This window comes from Muntiacus reevesi, chromosome 2 (assembly GCF_963930625.1).
Source record: "Muntiacus reevesi chromosome 2, mMunRee1.1, whole genome shotgun sequence".
Lineage (NCBI taxonomy): Eukaryota > Metazoa > Chordata > Mammalia > Artiodactyla > Cervidae > Muntiacus > Muntiacus reevesi.
The window spans coordinates 246,268,816-246,294,892 of NC_089250.1; the positions used below are offsets into that span (position 1 = coordinate 246,268,816).

Sequence of the window (26,077 nt, forward strand, 5' to 3'; positions counted from 1 at the left end):
GTATACTCCAATATCTGCTACTTTGGTCTGGGCCTCTCCGAACCTTCTCCCGATTTTACAGGGGGACCTGGGCTTTTCACATATCCGTCTATGAGCAAGGATGAGAAGAGGATTCATTCCTGGGGCTCTGCCAAGCTGAGAGGGGCATGCAGAGTCTCCTCCAGGGTGACAGGAATTGGGAAGGGCAATGATCCATCCACTGGGTCCGGCAGAGAGGCAGAGCCCCAGCTGTCCAGCTCCGGGTCTCCGGACCTTGTGCGGCCACATGCGGGGCCTGACTGTCCCATCCTGGGAAGGGCACGGGCTCCGGAGCTACACCTGGCTTTGTGGCATCACAGTCACTTACTGTCTCTGACTCTGCTTCTTTTTCCATAAAATGTTTCGGATTTTTTTTTTAACGGAAGACTGAGGAACACCGCACAAGGGAAGTCTCCAGATCAGAGTGTGGTGCATGGTTTGCTCCCTTTCATCGGCCCCTCCCTCCCTGGTGGTCAGATGGTAAAGAATCTGCCTGCAATGCAGGAGACCTGGGTTCAATCCCTGGGTCTGAAAGATCCTCTAGAGAAGGGAATGGCTATCCACTCCCATGCTCCTGCCTGGAGGAGTCCACGGACAGAGGAGCCTGGCGGGCTATAGTCCACGTGGTCACAAAGAGACAGGCATGACTGAGCAACTTACACAACTACTACAACTCCGTCCCTAAAGGGCACACTCTTAAAAACCTTCTGTGTCGGGAAATCAGCATCTTCATGAAGAAACATTTTACTTTTGTAAACAGAAGTCACTGTGAGCCAAACTGCTGATGAATTAGGGAGACTGTGACCGTGGTTCTGACACTGACAAGTCACCTGGCCTTGGGCAAGTCACTTCTACCCCTGAGTCTTAAGTTTCCTCATCTATGAAATGGGGATGCCTGGCTCAATCTCAATGAAGTCCCTTCCTTCTGAACTTGCAAATGTACATCTCCCTTGGGGAATGTGACTAGGGATCCACTATCCATTGATCAGTGCACAAAAACTGAATAAACTAGTTTTGAAGCTGTCTTGAAATGAGAACCACTTTGCATTTCCACACATGGATGGTCCAAGAAGTAAACGGACATCAAGAGAAACCAGGACTTTCAAGATGACAACTTAGAGAGGTAGCGAACATGTACGTCTGCGCTTTTAGCAGAGGTAGGTTCATTCATAATCATAACCAGAACCTGACAGCAACAGCTGGAAGGCGATGCTGCTCTAGTTTAGCTTAAAGCATCACGTGAATTGTGCAGCTCCACGGTCACTTAGGGCAGAGCCACTGACGCCAGGATGCCAAAGCCCCCTGCCCCACCCCAGTCTCATGCACCACACTCACTCTGAAAAACGTTTCAACCCTTTGATCCCAATTTCAAATAATTAAAGCGTATCTGCAGCATCATCAAACAGCTCAGCGTCTCAAATCAGAAACCACGCTCAGAGGCCTGTTGGGAGTGATGCCAGTGTGGGGGAAGGGGGTGGATAATTAAGGAAATCATGGTGAATTAAGCTTTCTGCAATGAGGCACAAACATCTTTTCATGAACAGCAACATCATGTTAGCTTATGTTTTGCCAAAGAGAAAGGCAGGGCTTATCCTTGGGGTTTTCAGCCTGGTAAAACACATCTGGCAACTAAGCCAAATATTTAAGGGTCATTAAAATCCCAAACTCCCTGTGCCAAGAACTTTTCTCCTTTGTTATTCAAGTGCAGAGCAGTTATGGAAAATGCGTTCCATATGGCTTGTGCTGCCGCGCTCCTATTTACTTCATCAAATCACTGCTTTGAAAGAGCTATTTGATGTCAAAGATGCGTTAAGATTTTATAGACTTTCCCAATCCAGCTTTTAAAGATTCTCCCTTTGAACCAGAAACGCTTGCCAAGAGTAAACAGAACTGAAACCACGAGGGGTCAAGGGCCTTGCTGGAAACAAAGACCCCAGCCTGATCAAGAGCTTTCAAAGGTTAGGGGCAAACACACACTTACAACCACTTGCCAAAAACCTCCTCCGACAATCACGTTTCCTACATAAGTTACATGAAGATACATGTTTTTAATGTATGCACATTTTATTAATAATGTAGCACCCTCACTCACCACCTCCCACCAAGAAGCAGGGCAGTCACGTGCTTAGCATACGAGCAGACTTTATAAAGTTAGAAGATTTATCTTTAAACCACAAATCAAAATTCTTTCCAGTGAGGGTTTTGCAGCTTTGAGAGAGAAAAAGCAAACAGACACAGAACTTGAAAAAACTCCCAGGGGCAGAGTCAACAGACCCTCCAAGACACCCAGAGCTAGGAGAACATTCAAGAGGAGCTCTCGTTTAGCAGATGGGGAAACTGAGGATGAGATCCTGGCGCCAGTCAATAACAAGGCCAGAGGTAAAACCTGGAAGCTTCCAAACTGGTCCCTTTGCTTCTCCAGTGCCTTCATCCTTATTCACTAGTCTGCCTTGGCAGCCTCCTCTCATTTCCTCCACATCGTCCCTTCTCCTCATCATATTCCTCCCCCCACCAGAGCAGCCAAGGTGATGTCTATAAAACTGAAACCAGGGCATATCACTCCTCAGCTCAAAACTCCTCACCATCCCTATTGTCCAACCTTCTACCATGCCTGCTCACCCCAGCACTGCTGTGCCCGCCCACCTGCCCACCCTCGTCAGGTGCCAATAACCCCTACTCACTCTGCTCCATCTACACTACTGCCCTCCAGGCCCTCCAGCTCACAGAGCTCATTTCTGCCTCAGGACCTTTGCATCTGCAGTGTCTTCTGTCAGAAGTGCTTTTTCCTTCTCTGCACAGCTTATTTTTCAGCTCTCAGTTAAAGAGGTACATTTCCAAAGAGCTTTTTCCTGGTTATTCAGTGTAAAGGGCCCCCATGACCTCCACTGACTCCTGTCTCTGCACATTTGTCAACATGAAAAGAGAGATCCTGGGATTCCCAGCTGGCACTAGTGATAAAGAACCCGCCTGTCAGTGCAGGAGATATAAGAGACACAGGCTCAATCCCTGGGTTGAGAATATCCTCTGGAGGAGGGCACAGCAACCCACTCCAGTATTTTTGCCCATAGAACCCCATGGACAGAAGAGCCTGGCACGCTAGACTCCTTAGGGTGGCACAGAGTCAGACATGACTGAAGCAGCTTAGCACACACACACACACTTTATTAGTATAGAAATACAAGGAGTTTGGTATGATTATTGGAGGTTCAAGAGGGAGGGGACATATGTATACCTATGGCTGATTCATGTTGATATTTGGCACAAAACAACAAAATTTTATAAAGAAATTACCCTTCAATTAAAAAATAAATAAATTTTTAAAAGCGAACCCTGTGTTGTTTCTCCTGGGCCCAGCACAGCACCTGGAATGTAACAGGCACTCGGTCAAGCATCATTTAATAAGTCCCCTATCTCCCAGCCCGGGCTCCTTCAATTAATAGGAGGAGATTGTCAAGAAGAGGCCAATGTTGGTGTCGAGAGCACAACTCTGCCCTCTTTCTCTCTCTCTCCTTACCCGCCTTTAGAGGCTCTGCTTTCTTACAACTGCCTCACTCACTCCCCATCTGTTTCCTTGTCTCTCCATCTCAGGCTCTCCCCACAGTTCAGAACAAAACCCACGCAAAGTCCTGAAATTTAATTGGAATCCAAAAATTCAAAGTGTCAATAACTCTTCATGGTGGAAATTGAAGCAGCCACGTGATGCGGGAGCTACAGGGAGAGGGGTCACAGAGCCACAGAGCGTGGAGCTAGAAGGCTTTTCTCTGAGATCCTAGGTCCCTGCCTTCCTCGTCTCTCGGAGGACTGGAGCTGATTAAATTGGCTTCTGACGGCAAATACACTATCCCTCACCTTGGCTTTAAGTGGCTTCTTCATTTCCCATGTATCTTTCTGGAAGTTCACATAAATATTTTTTATTTGTATGTTTGTGTGGAGTAAAATGAAACTGGCTGGAGATAAAATGTATGTGAATTGCAATGATTATACAGTCAATCTCTCTCTTTGCCAGGAAGTCTTGACGGAGGTAGATGAATATCTCAGCCCAAAAGCTTGTAAAGAAGATCAGAAATCTACAGCTCAAACATTTATTCCTTCAGTCATTCCACAAACATTTTTTGAGAGCCTAATATGTTCCAGATGTTTTACTGGGACTTCTGAGGGGAACAAGACCAGCATGACCCCTGGGAGGAAGGCAGGCGTTGGGCAGGTTAGCACTCAAGCACTCATTTGGGGGGTGATTATGTTTGGTGAAGGTCATACGACCTTGTGAGAATCTATCACACGGAACCTGTCCTAAGCTGAAACGGTGAAGGTGCCTTCCTCAGGGAAGCAGCAATTGAGATGAGGCCTATGCCTGGGAGACAACCAGATAAATGGTCACGTGAGCAGAGTCAGGAGGACCCAGCCTCCGAGTCAGCGCCAGCACCAACCAGTTATGTGCCTCTATGCAGACCTTCTTCCCTACTGTGTTCCCTTAAGTTTCCAAATCCTTCTCCCCGGCCCTTCCCTCCACCACTTCCCCAGTTCAGTTCTGTTGATCTCGGCCTGAATTAAAAATCTAACCACCCCTACCCAGCGTCCCCAGGCCCAGGGTCTTCTGTGCTCTCTTCCCAGGTTTGGGGGTGCCTAGAGATCCTAAGAGAGGCTTGACCTGGTGCCGTGAGGACCAGGCGGAGCAGGAAGAGTCTGGAGCAGGTGGGGTGGGGGTGGGGGGAGAGTGCCAGAGGGGGAGCCCCAGTGGGGGTGGGGCGTAGCAGCAGAGTGGGGTGGGGTGGGGTGAGCAATCACACTCACCAGGCTCTGGGCCCCCCTGTTCTTATTAGGAGGCGTCATCTTCTTCTTCCAGGCCCACCAGGGCCCACAAGTGAGTTTAATTCAAGGGAACAAAGAGGAACATATTCAAAAGGGCTCAGACATTCCCCTAGGAATGATTCCTGCAAGAGATCTGCTCTGAATCGGTGGTATGCTGGGGGCAAAGGGGAGAGAGAAATAAGAGAAGGGCAGTGTTTCTTAAAGGAACTCTGACCCCAGACCTCAGAAACTGAATCTGCCTTGAAGTCTTTGGAGGCTCTCCTAAAAAGAATCTGTAAATAATTTAGCTCCCCAAGTTAGTAGATTCTAAACAGCCAACACAGCCTGCTGCTGAGAGGAGCGTGGTGAAGGTTCCAGGGAAAAGAAGGCTCTGGACTGTGAGTCCTCTGAGGGCAGGAAGCAGGGCTGCTGGGCGCCACCAGGCCTCCAGCACCTGCAAGATCCCCAGACCATGTAAGGTACACAGGAGCTATTCGAGTGCATCAAACCAAAGGGAACAAACAAATGAGGAAATGAGTCATCCTTGGGGAAAACACATGCACACAACACATGACCACAAACATGGTCCAGTTTTACAACCCCTGCCCACTTGCCAGCCTGTTGCTCACAGATAGAGGAAATCACTTCCCAGATCCTGGGTTGCTGCAGACACATGCTAGGAAGCATCTTGTATTAGTCACTTATAAGTAACAGATAAAATTCAAAGAATAAGAAAAGCAGGGATGGCTGCGATTCTTGATAGCTATGTGACCATGACTGAATGACTTAAAACTTTCAGCTTATTGCTACACCTATTAAGGACCTAACAGAGGCTGTCTCCTCCTTGTAGAGTGCTAAGGTGAGTCTCAGATCAAGTGAGGTCTGGAGGAAGTATACTCTCCTCACAGATGAAAGGCAGTGTTGTCATACTGTTGATATATGGAAAACAGTAAGTAGCCAATTCCTGGCAGCTTAACCATGGTTGAAAATAGGCCCTTGTTCTAATATTACCTCCCTTCCTTTGGGTCAGAGTACTCTTGATTTTAAGTTTATGTCTTGTGAGCTTTAGTTTCTTTGTCTATAAAATGGGGACAGTTACAGCATCTGTTTTTATGAGAAAGGAAAAACTCATTCCGCTCCCAAGTGATGGAAGAAGGACAAAGTCAGCCAAGTCCCCTCTGACCTGTGAAGTTCAAATTAATTAATTCATGCCTTGAGCAAATGTTTATTGATGTCTTTGTGTCAGACAATGTATGCCAAGCCTTTCATATATTTTTCTCATTTAATCCTCAGCACATATTATGTGTTGGGTCTTGCTGCTTCCTTTGCAAATGATGAAACAGAGCTCATGGAATTCAAGCAAGTTGCCCAAGATCACATAGCAAGCATGTTTTGAGGCTGAGATTTGAACTTGGATCTGCCCAACTCCAGAGCCTACATTTTCTTTGCTGTGGCATTTGGCCTCCTTGCTAGGGGAAAAACAGTTGAAAGCATATTTTATCTAAGATGCTAGGGAGTGATCATTCCTTCTGTTTCTTCATTCAGGAGTCTGCAGCAACAATGAGGGGTTCTGTGAGCATGAAGGATATGGGTGGATGGGCTTATGTATTGGTCTTATCTGTCTAGCATAACTTCCCCTTCCATCTCCTGCTCCTCCCCTTTCTCCTGATGATGACGATGATGATGGCCAACTCCTTCCACTGAGAAGTACACCTCATTGGCTCATTCCAGGTATTTCTTCTGGAGTTGTCAGTTACTGAACCAGCTCCTCTGGCCACAGGAACATATATCTAATCCAACCCTAGCCAATCAGAATACTCTTCCCCTGATCACAAAGGCTTGATCCAAGGGGTGGGCACATGAACCAAACCAGCCTATCAGTTTCTTCCTTAGGTCTGATATATATTACAGCAAAGAGACCACTGACTCGACAACAAATATTATCAACCAGGTTGTGATTCTTAAAAAATGAAAAATTCTTGGTCTACAACACACCTCACACTGTAATAATGAATTTAAAGTTCTAGTATGCTATATTAAGATGTATAAATTGTGATAAAAGCCATCTTCCAACAAGGTGTTATTTCATGGTTCAAGATTTTGAGGTCTAAGTTTTGGACCATCATGTATGAAAAGAATTTGGGTACTACATCACCTTCAACACCTTCTGAGAGACCGGAGCTTTCACCACATATGTATACAGAGGGAGCATTTAATTTATTGTTTCAAAAGACTTGAGACTTTTAAGAGTCAGTGGTTGGGGCAGGTGGGGAGCTTCCTTGGTGGCTCAGTGGTAAAGAATCCTCTTGCCAATGCAGAAGACACTGGTTTGATCCCTGATCTGGGAAGATCCCGCCTGTTCCACATGCTGTGGAGCAACTAAGCCCACGTGTCACAACTACTGAGCGTGTGCTCTAGGGCCCAGGAGCCACAACTACTGAAGCCTGAGCACCCTAGAGCCTGTGTTCTGCAACAAGAGAAGCCACCACAATGAGACGCCTACCTAGTGCAACTAGAGAGTAGCTCCCACTTGCTGCAACTAGGGAAAAGCCTAGCACTGAAGACCCAGCACAGTCAAAAACAAATAAATAAATACTAAAAAAAGAGAATCAGGGTTCAAGGAACTCTTGAAAAAAAAGGAGTCATGGGGGATGTTACTAACCATGATGCCACAACCACAGATAAAAACCACGACTATCTTGGGCAAACCAAGACAGCCACTCTAGTTAGGGGAAAACAATGGAAAATCATTCAGTCACGCAAAGCTAATGTCAAATGTTCGATGCCTTGCTCAAAACATCTTTCCTCTTTATCAGTCTTTTCTGACCTCGATTTTTCATGTGATTCCTTGACAGAAATTGTTCAGAGGAAAGTGCAGATAAACATATATTCTGAGTGAAGGTTTTACATGATTGCTAATTTAGCTAGAATGGCTTTTAAACATTGTCTTTGGAGAATCTAAGTTGGCTATGGAACAACAGCACAGTGGGAGGCTAATGGAGATTTAGCCACCTGCGGCTAATTGTAATTTCTTTGGGTTTCCTTTCTAAATCATTTTCCTTTTTGTCTTTGAATCCCTGTTTCCATTTATGTCAGGTTTGGCCCAGTCACAGCCCCATCCCAGCCTCCTCTGAGGCCAGAAGGGTCCCAGTGGACAGCAGAGCAGCAGGATCTGGACAGAACTGGATGACAAAATCTGTCACCTATTCAGATGGAGAAAGAGTCCTTTGATACAGAACTAAGCAGAAGGAGCTGTGACGTGGCCAGGATGTAGGATATTCACATTCAATATTAGGAAGTCTCACTTTCTAACATTCTCCCCATGGATTTCTCACAAGAAAACTTTCAACCTGCAGATAATTCAATCCCCAAGCTCCCTTCCACCAACAGCCAGAATTCTATTTTCTTGCCCCAATCATCCTTATTTTTTGATAACTAGGGGGGAAAAGTCAACAGAGGAGAGGAAATCTAAATAAAATCAGTTCAGTAACACGTGGCCTCCTCTCAAAGATGAATTCAGTGATTCACCAGGTCCCACGCATGTTCCTGAACTGGAGACAGAAGCATTGTCCCGCTGGAACCACATCAACTCTTGCTGGTCGGAATTTGCATCCTTCTAAGTTCTTAGGTATGGGGAGGGAAGGTCCATATAAACAAGGCTCTCTGAAAGCTGTGACTTGAGATTCTTCTAGAATCAGCGGATCTTCCAAAAGTTTTCTATAAGCAGTCAGTTACTTAGGTGAACCTTAGAAGTGGGTTTTTGGAGTTGGGCCATAGAGGATAAGTAAGGAATCTGAGTGGTAGGCTTAAAACTTTTAAGGAGTAAAAAGTCAGCCAGGAAAATAGACAACTAAGTGTATAAGAACAAATTTATATCTGGTTTTCTCGGTGTGTATGCCCAGGAGTGGGATTGCTGGGTCATATGATAGTTCTATTTCCAGTTTTTTAAGGAATCTCGACACTGTTTTCCATAGTGGCTATACTAGTTTGCATGCCCACCAACAGTGTGAGAGGGTTCCCTTTTCTCCACACCCTCTCCAGCACTTATTGCTTGTAGACTTTTAGATAGCAGCCATTCTGACTGGCGTGTAATGGTACCTCATGGAGGTTTTGATTTGCATTTCTTTGATAATGAGAGATGTTGAGCATCTCTTCATGTGTTTGTTAGCCATCTGTATGTCTTCTTTGGAGAAATGTCTGTTTAGATCTTTGGCCCATTTTTTGATTGGGTCATTTATTTTTCTGGAATTGAGCTGCAGAAGTTGCTTGTATATTTTTGAGATTAATCCTCTGTCTGTTTCTTCATTTGCTATTATTTTCTCCCATTCTGAAGACTGTCTTTTCACCTTGTTTATAGTTTCCTTTGTAGAGACACGTGTACCCCAAAGTTCATCGCAGCACTGTTTATAATAGCCAGGACATGGAAGCAACCTAGATGCCCATCAGCAGACGAATGGATAAGAAAGCTGTGGTACATATACACAATGGAATATTACTCAGCCATTAAAAAGAATACATTTGAATCAGTTCTAATGAGATGGATAAAACTGGAGCCCATTATACAGAGTGGAGTAAGCCAGAAAGATAAACACCAATACAGTATACTAACACATATATATGGAATTTAGAAAGATGTCAATGATAACCCTATATGCAAGACAGAAAAAGAGACACAGATGTATAGAATAGACTTTTGGACTCTGGGAGAAGGCGAGGATGGGATGATCTGAGAGAACAGCATCGAAACATGTATATTATCAAGTGTGAAACAGATCGCCAGTCCAGGTTGGATACATGAGACAAATGCTCAGGGCTGGTGCACTGGGATGACCCAGAGGGATGGGATGGGGATGGAGGTGGGAGGGGGGTTCAGGATGGGGAACACATGTAAATCCATGGCTGATTCATGTCAATGTATGGCAAAAACCACTACAATACTGTAAAGTAATTAGCCTCCAACTAATAAAAATAATTGGGAAAAAGAAAAAGAACAAATTTACAACAAGTCTCTGCCATTTCAGAGGAGAATAAACAATGTTTGAGATGTTTGGAACACTAGGTGATGACAGAAGTTCAGGCAGAAGCCACAGAATCAGTTTAGTGACCTTTAGTCTACGCTGCCTCAAGCCATGGGTTCCAGGTGAGGCTCCCGGGTCCCCTAAGGTTAGGAGGAGACTGCGTGATGGGACAAAAGGGCTCTGGACAGGGCTCTGATGCCCCCATTCATTCCATGTACATCCAAACTCCGAGGAAGATTTCCTCTGAATAAGAGTCCATTGCTGAAAGACTTGCAATCAAAGATTCTAGTTCAACACCTGAAAGATCCAAACCAGGGAGTGAATGGACTTGCTAAGGTCCAACACAATAGTAGTAATACAACAACAACAACAAAATCAGATCCTGTGGCTCCATTCCAATACTTTCTACATTACAGTCTGAGGTGAATATCTTCCCAAAACAAATGAGAAAGTGAAAGAGGCTAAAAAAAAAATAGGACCTTAATTTTTCCCATTGTTGGCCAAGAGAACCCTCATCCAAACATCACACACACTCATATCTTTCACCTAGGAACCTGAGAAACCAGTCACACTAACTTCAGGGCTCAGTAGTACCAAATACATGTGTCTTATAGGCAGTGTGGGCAAAGAATCATTTTGACCTGTTTAATCAACATAAAAAGGGAGAAAATATGGAAATGGATATTCACAATAATCCATGACTTTCTTGGCTCCCTAAAGATAGATGCATCCATAACAGAATCTTCAGTTTTGCTGCATGTGGTGAAGAAAGAAAGAGATATCAACAGGTGAAGATTAAAAAATTCCTGAATTTCTTTGAAATCAGGAGGTAAAAAATTACAGTCCATGGACCAAACCAAGCCCACTTCCTGTTTTTACAAAGTTTTATTGAAATAGCTATGCCCATTCACTTCCTCTGGCTGCCTTCAAGTTACAAGAGCAGAGCTGAGCCATTGTGAAAAAGAACATATAGCCCCCCAAACCTAAAATATTTGCTACCTGGCCCTTCACAGAAAGCTTTGATGATCCTTTCTTTAAATAATGCAGAAATCAAAGAGCCCACGAGAAAGAAGGAAAACCAGAGGATCACAGTCCAAGAAGGGAGAAGAAAGAAAAGAGAGTTGATGGAGAGAGAGGGAAGCAAGTAGAGGTGGGGGGATTCAGCAGCTGCCCTGAAGAGGAACTGGAAAGTGAGACGTTAAGAAGGATTTTTAGAGTTTCACTGTGGAATGTGCAGGAATGTACTCCCTTGGCCCCTCTGAGAAGAAAGCTTTGGTTAAAAAAGAATCGGCATTATTTTTCAAAACTTTCAGAATGTATTTGTTATTTTTTACTGAGGCCAAGTTCTGTGAGGTTTGCCTACAGTGAGAAGGTGCTGGTAGAACTACAGAACAATCTGAGGAAGGTCAGTTACATTTGGGTTAAGGGGGAGAAAAGCTTATAACAAAGGACTGCTAATAAATGTACAGAAATCGACTGAGACCACAGCCCCCTCTCTCGTCTCAGTGCCACTCCAGCCTGGCCGCGAGATGACTGCTGATGAGAGGAATCCACGGTGGGCTCAATGCGTACTGACCCTGACTAACACAGAAGCACTGGGTATGTTTTCAGATGCTTCCTGTTCTTTGCCTCATTGAACCTGGAGGAGAACCCAAGCAGGATGCACTGTTATTACCCCATTTCACAGAGAAGAAATGGAGGCTCAGGGAAGGCAAGTGACCACTGATGGGGCCAAAGTAGAGATATAAACCTGACTCCAAGGACACACTCCTGGCTGGTCTCCTTCCCAACTCTGAGAGGGTTCCAGGCCACAAGTTTAGCCAGAGATGCCAGCCAGACGTCCGCCCTGTTGTCCAAGTCTATCAGCCCTCACAGACCAGCTCCCAGGATGTCCAGCAGGCGTAGGAGAGGGGGCCAACCCTGATTCTCACCCTCTAAGGCCCATGTTCCTCCTCCACTATTGTTTCCCTCTTTTTCTGGGGAACCCTTTTGTTTCCTGCACCACACCATGCTGTCCTGCCAATGTTCCTTTATTTCCCACTCCCTTTCCACAGCATTATCCTTATGCATTTACGCTGGAGGAGGGTATGGCAACCCACTCCAGTATTCTTGCCTGGAAATTCCCATGGACAGAGAAGCCTGGCGGGCTACAGTCCGTGGGGTCATGAAGAGTCAGACATGACTGAAGCAACTTAGCACATTCACTCGCCAGAACTGAAGACTGTTTACAAAGACACATATAGCACAATCACAAAATACTAGGGGTCAGTGAGAAATGTTTGCTTAGAGAAAAAATACAGAAGAACTGACCGTGATAAAACAATGCATTCCATAAAATCTTGTGTTGTCACAAGAGGTCAATCAACAGACACTTTGAGTTTCCTAGCAGCCAGCCCGAAGAGGAAATCTGTCCACACAACCGAAGCTATGTGATTTTTTTTTTTCCCATGAGAGGCAGAAGTATTTCCCTTCCTAAAATAAAAAGAACCTGACGCTGCCTAAAAAAGACCCTGATGCTGGGAAAGACTGAAGACAGGAGGAGAAGAGGACGGCAGAGGATGAGATGGTTGGATAGCATCACTGACTCAATGGACATGAGTTTGAACAAGCTCCGGGAGTTGGTGATGGACAGGGAAGCCTGCCGTGCTGCAGTCCATAGGTCGCAAAGAGTTGGACACAACTGAGCGACTAAACTGAACTGAACAGAAAACAAAAAAGTTCCTTCTCCCCAGGGTCCTTCTTCAGAAGACACCATGATATGGAATGAACATGATCATCAGTAACATTTTAGAGTCAGTCCTCTGAAAATTCTCACCAGGCCCTTCCTTCTTTACTCAACACATTCAGCAATATTTATTCAACAGTTAACAGATATCTATTGAGGGCCTACTATGAGCCAGACACTGTTTGAAGGATCAGGAGCTCATTGAGGAACAAGAGAGGCATTGGCCCTGCTCCCATGAGGGCTGGTGGTGGTACCATTAAATGCCATCAAACCAAAGATCCAGTAAAAGCATTCAAACTGGTGGGTAGGGACATGGGGGAAGAGTATAAATGTCACATTTCAGATGTGTAGCTTTCAGAGATCTAATGACACTAGTGTGAGATACTAGAGATGGGTCACTGGGCTAGGTGTGGCTTATAGCCTCAGATTTCAGAATCCTAGTACACACAAATAGGTGTCCGCATACACACACAATGATACAGACAGACAGACAACATGGTGCATGTTAGAAACCTACTCCTCTCCCTACTGCCTTGCACAAGCCTGCTTGCCCCTGCAGGGTTCTAAGTGCTGACTTAGCAATGGGTGGAGGGACCAGATCCTTTAAGCAATTCCCCACCAGAATGTAGCAGATTCTGGAACCTTGATTGTGTTGTAATAAGAACAATTTTTTTTTTTTTAAGGAGTAAAACTGTTCCTCAATCATCTGGAACAGCTGCTAGGGACCAGCAAATATTTAGTGTAGATTTTTCTCCCCGAATTTGAAATTTCTCAAGGAAAAAAACATACATCTCAAAAATTTTAAGGTTAAAAAAAAAAAGGAGGGAACCTATCCTCAGTCATCTCTCTTTAGATCTAAGACTCTGGCTCTCTTCAATTCTCAGGGAGATCGAATGCAATTCATTCTGGAGGCGAGAGCCAGAAATTCCACAAGTGTCTGCACTGCCAAGGATGGACATTTTATCAAGTGAACAATACCCTGAAGATTTCAGGCATCTCGGTTTGCAATCTGTCGATTCGGAACTTGGAAAAGGGTGGAGGTGGGGGGCCTGAAAGCTGAGACCCTGTATCTGAGAAGAGATAAAAGTTCAAAGTGATCCCATGAGGAAAGACTTAATTTTAAAGTCAGCCAGAGAATGCAAGAAAGAAGGAAAAGGGGGATTTAAAAAAAAAAAAAAAAAAAAAACTCACAAAAAAACACATACCCCTAACGTGCTTCCACAGGAAGTGATGCAGGTCTATCTTTCTGTGGTGGAGCCACACTGTGTCTGTTTTAAGGCCTTAGTACAGCTTGAGTGTTTGTAAAAGGGATGCTACAAACACAAACCACAATTTCTGTCCAAATGCTTGCAGTACATTAGAACTCTGAGCTCTGGAAACAATCAGGATGTCAAATTTCCCCCCTCACCACACCCAAATGAAATATCAAAACAAACAAACAAGGGAGAATGGGGAGAGCTCACACTGGGGAATTCTGCTTCCAACTAGCTCAGAGTCCATTGTGAGCAGCATTCCTGCAGATGAGCAGAGTCAGGCCACCACAAAAGTCACCATTCCCCTGAGATGCACAAAGAAGAAAGCCAGGGAGAAAGAAAACATCTATTAATAAGAGTATCGGCTTTGTGCCAGACACTGCCTTTGTTATCCATCACTAATAACAAATTATCCTGAAATCTGGCAGCTTAATCACATTTATTTTTCCGGTTCCGCTGGGCACCTCTGGCTCAGGGTCCCCTACAGGCTACAAGCCAGTATCTGCCGTCACTGGAAGGCTCCACGGGGGAAAGAGCTTTTTCCAAGTTCACCACTGTGGCCGCTGGCAGGCCTCCCATGCTCACTGGCTGCCTGCGGGAGACATGGGTTTCCTGCCACGTGGGCCTCATCTTGGGACAGCTTATAACATGGCAGCTGGCCTCCGTCCGAGCCAGCGAGGGAGAGAGCTTAACAAGGTGCCCGAGATGGAAGGCACAGCCTTTTTGTGACCTCACCTTGGAAATGACATCCTATCATTTTTGTTATAGTCTGCTCATTAGAAGCAAATCACTAAGTCCGGCCCATGTTCAAGAAGAGAGGATCCTAGATGAGCACCGCCAGCAGAACTTAGGGATTACTGGGGGCCATCTTAGAGACTGCCAGTCACTCAGGGCCAGGGTTTTCAGATTCCTTTACTGAAAACAACAAAACACTGAAGACAGTATTTGAGGCAGAATCAGGATTCAAATGAAAGAACCTATATGCTCCCTGCAACATTACACAAAGGGAAGCCGAAAGCTACAAAGGGAATTTTCTTCCACTCACTCCCTTAATGGTTTCCTTCTCATCACAGAGGAAATCACTTTTTCTTTTTAAAGGACTGACATAATACCCAATGTGGCACAATAGTTTCCCACAGATATGAGGTTTTTTTATTTGCTGCAGAGGTTCTTTGAAGATGTTTTACATGGGGTCTTTTCCCTGATGGCTTAGATAATAAAGAGTCTGCCTGCAATGCAGGAGACCCGGGTTCAGTCCCTGGGTTGGGAAGATCCCCTGGAGGAGGAAATGCAACCCACTCTCGTATTCTTGCCTGGGAAATCCCATATACAGAGGAGCCTGGAGGGCTGCAGTCGATGGGGTTGCAAAGAGTCGGACACGACTTAGTGATTAAACAACAACAACAACAGAGTTTTGAGTCAGACAGCCATCACCAACCAGTTGAAAGGTGTTAGGTAATCACTCCTCCAATCTCGGTCTCCCTTTACCCACCTGCAAGAGTGGGATCATGGTCATGCCTACAGCACAATGTGGGGTTAAAAACTCCAGAGTGCCCTGGGTGTGTGCTGGTTAATGCTACTTTAAAAAATGCTAGTCTTTATGTTCAAACTAAAGGATTAGTAAGTATCAAGATAGTATTAGATTTGCCTTCTAGAAAGAGAGAGAAAAAGCAAGGGCCTCAGATGCCAGGTAAGATTGATGCTGTGAAACACAAAAGTCATGGAAAGAATATTAAATCCACACATAAAGAATGAGTGGAATGTTTTCTTTCTAGCCACGAAGGGATAACTGATACCAGATTTTGCTTCCATTGCAAATAACTAGAAAACTGGACAGGACACACTAAATAAATGATTTCAGATGTGGGTAACAGGCATAGCAGGATGCGAGGCTTGAGGGAAGGGAAACACATGAGGTGAGGCCCAGCCTTCTGCCTGGGTGATGCCTCAGGACACAAGGACAGGGGCCTGGGACCAGGAGAGGAAATCGAAGGGGAACATGATACATCAGTGCCGTGAGAGCTGAGGGTGACTGAGACGGCTGGAGTTTTAGGGCAGGGACTGAACAGAAATTAACAAAGGAGAGAAACTCCAAAAATTTGCATAGGAGTCCTCTTGAATCTTTGGCCAAATACTAAGTACTGAATGCACAGGGCAAGACTCCAGAATGCCAACTCAACACTAATGAGAGGAAAGAACTTCTGAAAAACTCTGAGTGAAACTCCCCAGGGTCATGAGTTCCAACCAGTGAGGGCAGAGAGACTTTGTTAAACACCAAGGGCATTCAGTAGAGAGAACTTAGAAACAGGGTTAATCTAAACCTAGACCCATCCAAAGCTTTTTTAAAGTCTTGGGTAAGTTAAGAGCTCAAGTCAATTCACTTTCTGCTGGGAAAAAAAAAAAAAAAAAAACAGCACTGTCAAACAGACATCAAAATCTAGACATCCAAGAACTTAGCATCCATAAAGTAGAGTATACATAAAAACAATCTGTATTTAAAATGCGTTTCCCTGGTGGCTCACACGGTAAAGAATCTCCCTGCAATGCAGAAGACCCAAGTTCGGTCCCTGGGTCGGGAAGGTCCCCTGGAGAAGGAAATGGCTATCCACTCCAGTATTCTTGCCTGGAGAATTCCATGGACAGAGAAGCCTGGCAGGCTACAGTCCATGGGATCAAAAAGAATCAAACACAACTGAGTGACTCACACACACACATGTATATTTAAGATGGATAACCAAACAAAGACCTACTGTATAGCACATGGAACTCTGCTCAATGTTATGTGGCAGCCTGGATAGGAGGGGAGTTTGGGGGAGAATGGATACATGTGTATGTATGACTGAGTCTCTTCACTGTTCCTCTGAAACTATTACAAAATTGTTAACCAGTTATAGTCCAATACAAAATGAAAAGTCAAAAAGATAATCTAGACATGCCAAGCAGGAGGAAGTGAGATGCAGAGAGGAAAAACCAGTCAGTGGAAACAAACTCAGAAAAGACAGAGAAGATAGAATGAGCAGGAAAAAAATTTTTAAGTAGCTCTTAAATTCAAGGACTTAAAGAAAACCAAAATATAAAGAGAACAAAAGAAAGTCTCAGTTGAATAATGAACGTCATAAACAAGAGAATACCACACACTTATTGGAATGGCAGAAAGTCACAACACTGACAACAAATGTTGATAAGGATGCAGAGCAGCAGGAACTCTCAGCTGTTGCTGCTGGGAATGCAAAACCATACAGCCACTTCGGAAAACACCTGAAAACGTATGTCTAAACCAAAACCTGTGTATGAATGTCTGTGTGCTGTGTTATGCTCACTCGGTCACGTCCAACTCTTTGCAACTCCATGAACTGTAGCCTGCCAGGCTCCTCTGTCCACGGGGATTCTCTAGGCAAGAGTGGGTTGCCATGCCCTCCTCCAGGGGAATCTTCCCAACTCAGGGATGGAACCCAGGCCTCCCACATTGCAGGCTGATTCTTTACCATCTGAGCCACCAGGGAAGCCCAAGAACACTGCAGTGGGTAGCCTCTCCCTTCTACAGGAGATCTTCCTGACCCAGGAATCAAACCAGGGTTTCCTGCATTGCAGGCGGACCCGTTACCAGCTGAGCTACTAGGGAAGTAGATATGAATGTCTATAGAAGCCTTATCCATAACTGCCAACACTTGGAAGCAACCAAGATGTCCTTCAATAGATGGATAAAGAAAACAAACTGTGGTACTTCCATACAATGGAATATCATTTAGCAACAATAATAAAATAGGCATCAAGCACGAAAAGGCACGCTGCTGCTGCTGCTGAGTTGCTTCAGTCGTGTCCGACACTTTGCAACCCTATAGATTGTAGCCCGCCAGGCTCCTCTGCCCATTGGATTCTCCAGGCAAGAATACGGAGTGGGTTGCCATGCCCTCCTCCAGGGGATCTTCCCAACCCAGGGATCAACCCTGAGTCTCTTCTGTCTCCTATATCAGCAGGTGGGTTCTTTACCACTAGTGTCACCTGAGAACCCCACAAAAAGGCATGAAGGAACGCTAAATGCACATTTCTAAGTAAAAGAGCTAGTCTGAAAAGGCTACATACTGTATGATTCCAACCATATTACATTCTAGAAGAGCTAGAACTATGGAGACAGCAAAAAGATCAGTGGTTTCCAGGACTTTGGAGAATGGGATGAAAACGTGGGGCACAGGGGATTTTAGGGTGGTAAAACTTCTGTACAAGACAATCATGGTAGACACAGGCCATCATGCATTCATCAAAACCTGTAGAAATGTACATACAACACAAAGACTGAACCCTAATGTAAACTGGGACTTAGCTAATAATAATGCATCAGTACTGATTCCTCAATTCTAACAACTTTACCACACTAATGCGAGGTGTTAACATAAAAAATTACGTATGGGGAGGGGGTAGTATATGAGAAATCACCGTACTTTCTGCACAATTTTTCTGTAAACCTAAACTGCTCTAAAAAATAAAATCTATTAATTAAAAAGAAAATAAATGCTAATTCTAAAACTGAAAAGCACAGTATCTGAAATTTGTTAAACCCACTGAATGCAGGAATGGAAATCACACCCCTGCAGAAGCAGAGATCAGTAAACTTCTAGAGGAAGCCATACAGAGTATCTGAAATGAAGCACTAGAGTTGAAAAGGCTAAATAAAATGAACAGAATCTCAACCATGAGACCGTATCAAGTAGCCTAATGTACCTGAAGTTATAGTCCCAAAGGAGAGGAGAAAGATTGGGTTAGAGAAAATATTTGAAGAAACAGCAGCTGGAAATTTTCCAAATTTGATGACAAATATTAACTCAGAAATTGAAGAAAGTAACTCCCAACCAAACTGAGATAAACCAAAGATGAAAATCTTGAAAGCAGCCAGAATGTAGAAAAATAATATATAGGAGAAAAAGAGTAGTTTCCACCAACTTTTCACCAAAAATAATGCAACTCAGCAGATAATGTCTTTAGAGGATGAAACAAAAACATTGTCTATCTATAAATCTATATCCAGAGCAAATGTTTTTAAAAATTATGGCAAAATAAATTGTAAGATAGGAAAAAACTGAAAAAATCAATAGCTAGAAAAATCTATACTATGAGAAATGTTGAAGGAAGTTGTTTAGGAAGAAGGAAAATGATACCAGATGAAAATTTATATTTATACAAAGAAATGAAGAGCACAACAATTAGAAAATATGTGAGTAACTATTAAATATTTTCCTCTCATTTCTTGATTTTTTAAAAAAATTATTTAAATCAAAATAGTAACAGTGTATTTGGGGCTTATAATGTATAGAAGAAAAGTGAAGTGAAAATACAATAGCACAAAAGAATGAGAAAATAGCTTTATACTGCTGTATGGTTCTTATATTAAATGTGAAGTAGTAAACTACTAAAAGCTACACTGTTATAAGTTAAGGGTATATATTGTATACCCAAAGCAATCACTAAAAATATAGAACATAGAGTTATAGCTACCAACCCAATCAAGGAGATATAAATTACTGGAATATGTTCAATTAACTCAAAAGGAAACAAGAAAAGAATATACATATATATATATATATATATAAAACCAACCACATAATTTAATTAAATGTAAAAGAACTAAACACTGCAATTAAAAGATAATATTCATTAGATTGGATTTTTTTAAAAATATCAGGTACTGAGTGTATCACATACAAAAGTGCACAAATAGGTTAGAAGTCAAAATATGAAAAGACCCATGAAAACACTGACTACAAGAAAGTTGGAATAACCATATTAGTATTAAACAATGTAGACTTCCTTCAAGATATCTGACTCTGCAACCCCATGGACTATACAGTCCATGGAATTCTCCAGGCCAGAATGCTGGAGTGGGTAGCCTTTGCCTTCTCCAGGGGATCTTCCCAAACCAGGGATCGAACCCAGGTCTCCCACATTGCAGGCGGATTCTTTACCAGCTGAGCCACAAGGGAAGCCCAAGAATACTGGAGAGTGTAGCCTTTCCCTTCTCCAATGGATCTCCCCAACCCAGGAATCAAACTGGGGTATCCTGCATTGGAGGAGGATTCTTTACCAACTGAGCTACCAGGGAAGCCCCATTACCAGATATAAAGAGAAACATTTAATAAGGGCAAAAATGTCAATTCATCAAGAAGCTATAACAATCATATTTCTATATAACTGAAGCAAAAATTGACAGAATGGGAAAAATCATAAATTTACAATTAGAGTTGCAGATTTCAATACAATTGACCCTTGAACAACACAAGGGTGAATCCAAGAATAATCTATAGTTGGCCCTTCATATCCTAGGTTCTTCTGCATCTGTGGATTCACTGAATCATGTAACATATAGTACTGTAGTATTTACTATTGAAAAATATCCCTGTACAAGTGATAATTCAAACCTGTCAGCCGTACCTATCATAGTTATGAATCGATAAAACATATTAGCCCAGTGTGCTGCTAGAACAGAAGACCATAAACTGAGTGACTTAAAAACAACAGAAATTTCTTACAGTTCTAGAGGCTGGAAAATCCAAGATGAAGGAACCAACAGATTTGGTGTCTGGTAAGGACTCACTTCCTGGTTTACAAATCGTCTGTCTTTTTGCTGTGTCTTCAAATGGTGGAAGGGGCAAGGAAGTCTCTGAGGTCTCCGTTATAAGGGCATGAATCGCATTCATGAGGGCTCCATCCTCATGACCTGATTACCTAACAAAGGCCCCACCTCCTAACACCATTATACTGAGAGAATTTCAATATATGAATTGGTGGTGGCGGGTGGAGGGAGCAGGGCTCACATTCTATAGCAACAAGGAAATAACAACAACAACAAAATCAAGAATATACAAAATGTCAATACAATCAACTCAACCTAATTGATAGTCTATCCAAGTACACATAGAATATTCACCAAGATGGACCATAAAACTTGTTGGCCATAATACAAGTCTCAAACTTAAAAGGATTCATATCCTACAGAGTTTTTTTTCTGACAAAATAAAATTTAGAAATTAATGATAAGATTCCAGAAACATCCATAAATATTGGAAATTAAACATTACACTTCTAAATAACCCATAAATTAAAGAAGAAATTATAAAAGGAATTAGAAAATATTTAAATGAGAAAAATAAAAACACAAGATACCAAAATGTTGGGATGTTGTGGGATGCGGCTAATACAATGCTTAAAAGTAAACTTGTAGCTCTGAAGATTTATATTGGAAAAGAAAAATAAATATTACCTAAGCTTCAACCTGAAATTATTTCAAAATGAGGAAATTATACTCAAAGTATGCAGAAAGGAAAAAGATAATAATAAAGAATGGAACATGATATAAGAGGAAATAATCAAAATATGAAGAAAAATGGAAATTTTTAAAAAATTGATAAAATCCCAGCTAGGCTGATGAAGTAGACTGAAACACAAATACTCAATATTGAGAATTAAGGAGAACATATCTCTACAGATCCTACATATATTAAAATAATAAAATATTATTAACTTCATTCTCATAATCTGAAAACTCGGGCTAAATGGACAAATTTCTTAGAAACTGACTCAAGAAGTAGAAAATCTAAAAATTCATATACTTATTAAAGAAAGGGAACTTTTACTTATCTTCCCACAAATAAAACTCCAAGTCTAGGTGATTTTCCTGGCAGTTTTATCAGACATTTAAGGAAGAATGTCAATCCTAAACAAACACATTCACAAACTTGAGGAGGAGAACACAATTTCAGCTTCATTGTATGAGGCTAGCACAAATCTGATGTCACAATCAGAAAATAAATCACAAGAAAAGAAAACAGCAGGCTAATATATCTCATGAAAATTTCATGAAAAATCCTTAAGACAGTATTATTCAAATCAAATCCCACTAAATACTACAAAATACAACACAACATGACCACATGAGATTTATCACAGGAATGTAAGGTTGGTTAACAGTCAAATGCTGACTGTTAAATCTGCATGTTAATAGAATAAGGTGGGTGGTGACTAATAATCTCAGCATGTGCTGAAAAATCTTTTGACAATTTAGAGAAGAAAACTTTCAAGCTAGAAACAGAGGAAAAATCTTTAAACCTAACGTTATCTATTGGAATATATGTATTTAGAATATTTACTCTATAACATTGGATTTAATGCGTTCTCACTGAGATCAGTAAAAAGGCTGAAATGTCCACTGTCACCACTTCTAGTACAGTTTTGAATAGAGGTTCTAGTCAGTGTAATAAGAAAAAGGAATGAAACGTGTATAACAGCAATTTAAAGTAAAGCTGCCTTTATTTGCAGACTACATAATAGTGCACATAGAAAATACTAAGGAATAAAAAACAAAAAAATTATAGAACTAAGTGAATTTTTCAGTATACATCCATAAAACCTAGAATTGTTAAAATGTCTAGGAGAAAAATAGAAAACTATTTTTGTGAACTTGGGCTAGATACACTTTCATAGAGCTAAGGTACAGAATTCAGTAACCATTAAAAAACTGACGCAAGGAGAGAGCGGGATGAATTGAGAGAGTAGCACTGAAATATATATATTACCATATGTAAAACAGATCACTAGTGGAAAGCTGCTAGGTAGCACAGGGAGCTCAGCCCGGTGCTCTAAGATGACCAAGAGAGGTGGGATGGGGTTCAAGAGGGAAGGTATATGTGTATTTTTATGGCTGATTCACACTGTTGTGTGACTAAACCAACGCAATATTGCAAAGCAATTATCCTCCAATTAAAAATACATTTTAAAAAATTACTTTAAAAAAATTGAAAAGTTGGACTTTATCAAAATGCAATTTAAAACAATTTGCTCATCAAAAGACATTTGTAATGATTAAACAAGTCAAAAAATGAGGAAAAAACTCAAAAATCTGACAAAGGATATATAGGGATATATACAATATACCTCTATCTCTATACTTATCTTCTACAAGTAAAAAAAACAACTCACCTAATAAATAATGCAGGGTCTTCCCTGGTAGCTCAGTTGGTAAAGAATCCTCCTCCAATGCAGGAGACCCCAGCTCGATTCCTGGGTCAGGAAGATCCCCTTGAGGAGGGATAGGCTACCCACTCTAGTATTCCTGGGCTTCCTTTGTGGCTCAGCTGGTAAAGAATCCGCCTGCAATGTGGGAGACCTGGGTTCAATCCCTGGGTTGGGAAGATCCCCTGGAGAAGGCAGAGGTTACCCACTCCAGTATTCTGGCCTGTAGAATTCCATGGACTATATAGTCCATGGGGTTGCAAAGAGTCAGACATGACTGAGTGACTTTCACTTCATTTCCAAGTTTGAACAGACACTTCACAAGAAGACATATGCATATAAAAATTTATTCAACATCTTTAGTCACCAGACAATAGCAAATAAAAGCTGTAATATTATGACATACCTATAAATGGCTAAAATGAACCCCAAACTTTTGTGAAGATGTGGGATGCTCAGAAGGCCTGTATGTTGCTCATGGGATTGCAAAATATTACAATCATTCTGGAAAGGGTTCTGGTAGCTTCTTACAGTGCTAAACATACATTTAGTCTATAACCAGCAATTTCACTGTAAGGTATTTACGTAAGAAAAATGAAAGCACCTCTCCAGAAAGAGTCTTTTACAAAACTTAACTGTAGCAGCTTTATTCACAACAGCCAAAAACTGGCAGCAGCCCAGCTGTTTATCAAGAGGTGAAAAATGAAGAAATTGTGGCGTATTCATTCAATGAAAGAATCCTCAGCAATGATGATGAATAAATCACTGATAGACAAAGCAAAAATATTACACTAAGAGAGAAGTCCACATACAAACATATATATTGCCTGGTTTCCTTCAGAGTAAGTTCTAGAAAAGACAAAACTAATCTTTGGTAAGAAAAATCAGGATAGCAGTTATTTCTGAGAAAGCAGAATGACTAGGAAAGGGCACCGTGGAGCTTTCTGAGGTTGTTGAAATATCTTGATAAGACTGTGGTTTAAATATTTGTAAGATCTGTACATTTCACTGTAGTTAAACCTTAATTTTATGAAATCTTTAACTTTTATTTGCAGAAACTAGTGACTTTAAAATCATCTTGAGAACCTAGAAGAGCTAAACCATCTTGAAAAAGAATAAGATAAGGACTTATCCTGACAGATTTCAAAATTTACCATAAAGCCATGGTAATCAAGACATTGTGATGTTGGTAATGAAAGACACATAAATTAGCAGGAAGCGTCCAGAAAGATCCATGCTTACATAACCAATTGATTTGGGAGTCAAGGAATCGAAGCAGTCCAATGAGGGAAAAGACAGGTCTTCTCCCAACAAAGAGTACTGCAATAAGTAGCTATCTATAAGGAGTAAAACTGAACTTCAACTCTTGCCTCACTCCATACACTAAAGTTAATTCAAGATGGATCATTATATAGCTCATCTCTGTATCTTCTATAATAAAAAAAATAACCCAACCAATAAATAATGCACTAAAACTTAGAATAATAAAACTGCCAAAAGAAACTGCAGAAGAATACCTTTGCAACTTTAAAGTAGACACAGATTTCTCAGATAGGAATGAGAAAGCATTCATCATAAAGGGGAAACTTTTTTTAATTTATGAAAAGATATTATTAAGAATAACTGGACTTCCCTGGCGGCACAGTGGATAAGAATCTGCCTGCCAAGGCAGGGGACACGGGTCGAATCACTTGGTCTGGGATGATTCCACATGCCTCAGAGCAACTAAGCCTGAGTACCACAACTACTTTGTCCATGTGCTCCAACTACTGAAGTTTGAGTGCCTGGAGCCCCTGTTCCACAACAAGAGAAGCCACTGCAATGAGAAGCCCCTGCACAGAACAAAGAGTAGCCCCTGCTCACCCCAACTAGAGAAAGTCCAGGCACAGCAACAAAGACCCAGTGCAACCATAAATAAATAACTAAGTAGAATACGTTAGGCACAGAGCGGGTGAAAACTTACAAACGTATTCACAAAACACATATCTAGCAAGCCTCTGGATCTAAAACATACAAAGAACTTCTCAAACCTCAATCGTAAAAAGACAACCCAATTTTTGAAATGAGTAAAAAGACTTGAACAGGCAATTCACAAATGAATATATGTGAGAGTGGCTGAATAGCATGAGTCATCAAGAATATGCAAATTAAAACAAAGATGATATACAATTATGCACACACTATGATGGCTAACATTCAAAAGACTGGCAACATCAAATTCTGATGAGGATGTGGAGCACAACAATGTCAGGAAGATAAAATGTCCACTTTAGCAATCTGTCTAGCAATTTCAGATACAGATAAGCATTCACCACCCTTAGGACCCAGCAACTCCACTTTTGTGTACAGGCTACCTCAGAGTTATTGTGGTTCAGTTCCAGACCACTATAATAAAGCCAGTGCCTCAGCAGAGTAAATCACGCAAACATTTTGGTTTCCCCAGCGCAAGTGGTTCAACAATCTGTCTCTTGCTTCAGCAGTATTTGGTCAGAACAGACCCAGGGACGCCCCCCTCTTCCAGCGTCTGACCACTTTCCAACCTTTTTTCAAGCTGCACCTTTGGAAACAACCACTCAGCTATCCTCAGCCTCCGGGACCAGCCCACATCGGGTTTTTTTGTTTGTTTGTTTGTTTTTTAGCTTAGCTCCGTATTAGCTATCAACCAAAGGACAATATTGGTTGAGCTCCCAGATTTAGTAGAACTATGCCACCCAGAGGAGGCCGCTGTCAATCACCTGGTCAACAGGCGTCTGCGGGCCACCTCCTGCACCTACCTCTCTCTGTGCTTCTCCAGGGCAACGATGTGGCTCCGGAGGGTGTGAGCCAAACTTTTCCGCAAATTGTCCGAGAAGAAAGTCCTGAGATCCCAACGTCTGTCGAAGATACAAAACCACTGTGGCGGCCATGCCCTCTTCTGGAATGCCCATGCCATCCCAAGATGAGTGCGGTAAAACCCAGGACGCCAAGGAAGCCCTCGCGGTCCTGGAGAAGCCCCTGAACCAGGCCTTCCAGACCTGCATGCCCTAGACTCTGCCCCGACAGACCCCCAGCTCTGTGACTTCCGCGAGAGCCGCTTCCTGAAGGAGCAGGTGAAACTCATCAAGAAGGTACGTGACCACGTGACTGACCTCTGCAGGTTGCCTGGTCCGCAGGCTGGGCTGCACCAGTATCTCTTCCAAATGCTCACCCTTTCAGCGCAACTAGAAGCCTCCCAAGGCCCAACAGCCCTTGAGGAGACCGTCTGGCATCCTCCCGGTGTCAAGACTTCTGCCTGA

General features: G+C 42.5%; 1 pseudogene; it reads left to right on the top strand.

Moving 5' to 3' along the window:
- Positions 1–1,150: 1,150 nt before the first annotated feature.
- On the top strand, positions 1,151–26,077 carry LOC136157457 (ferritin light chain-like; annotated as a pseudogene).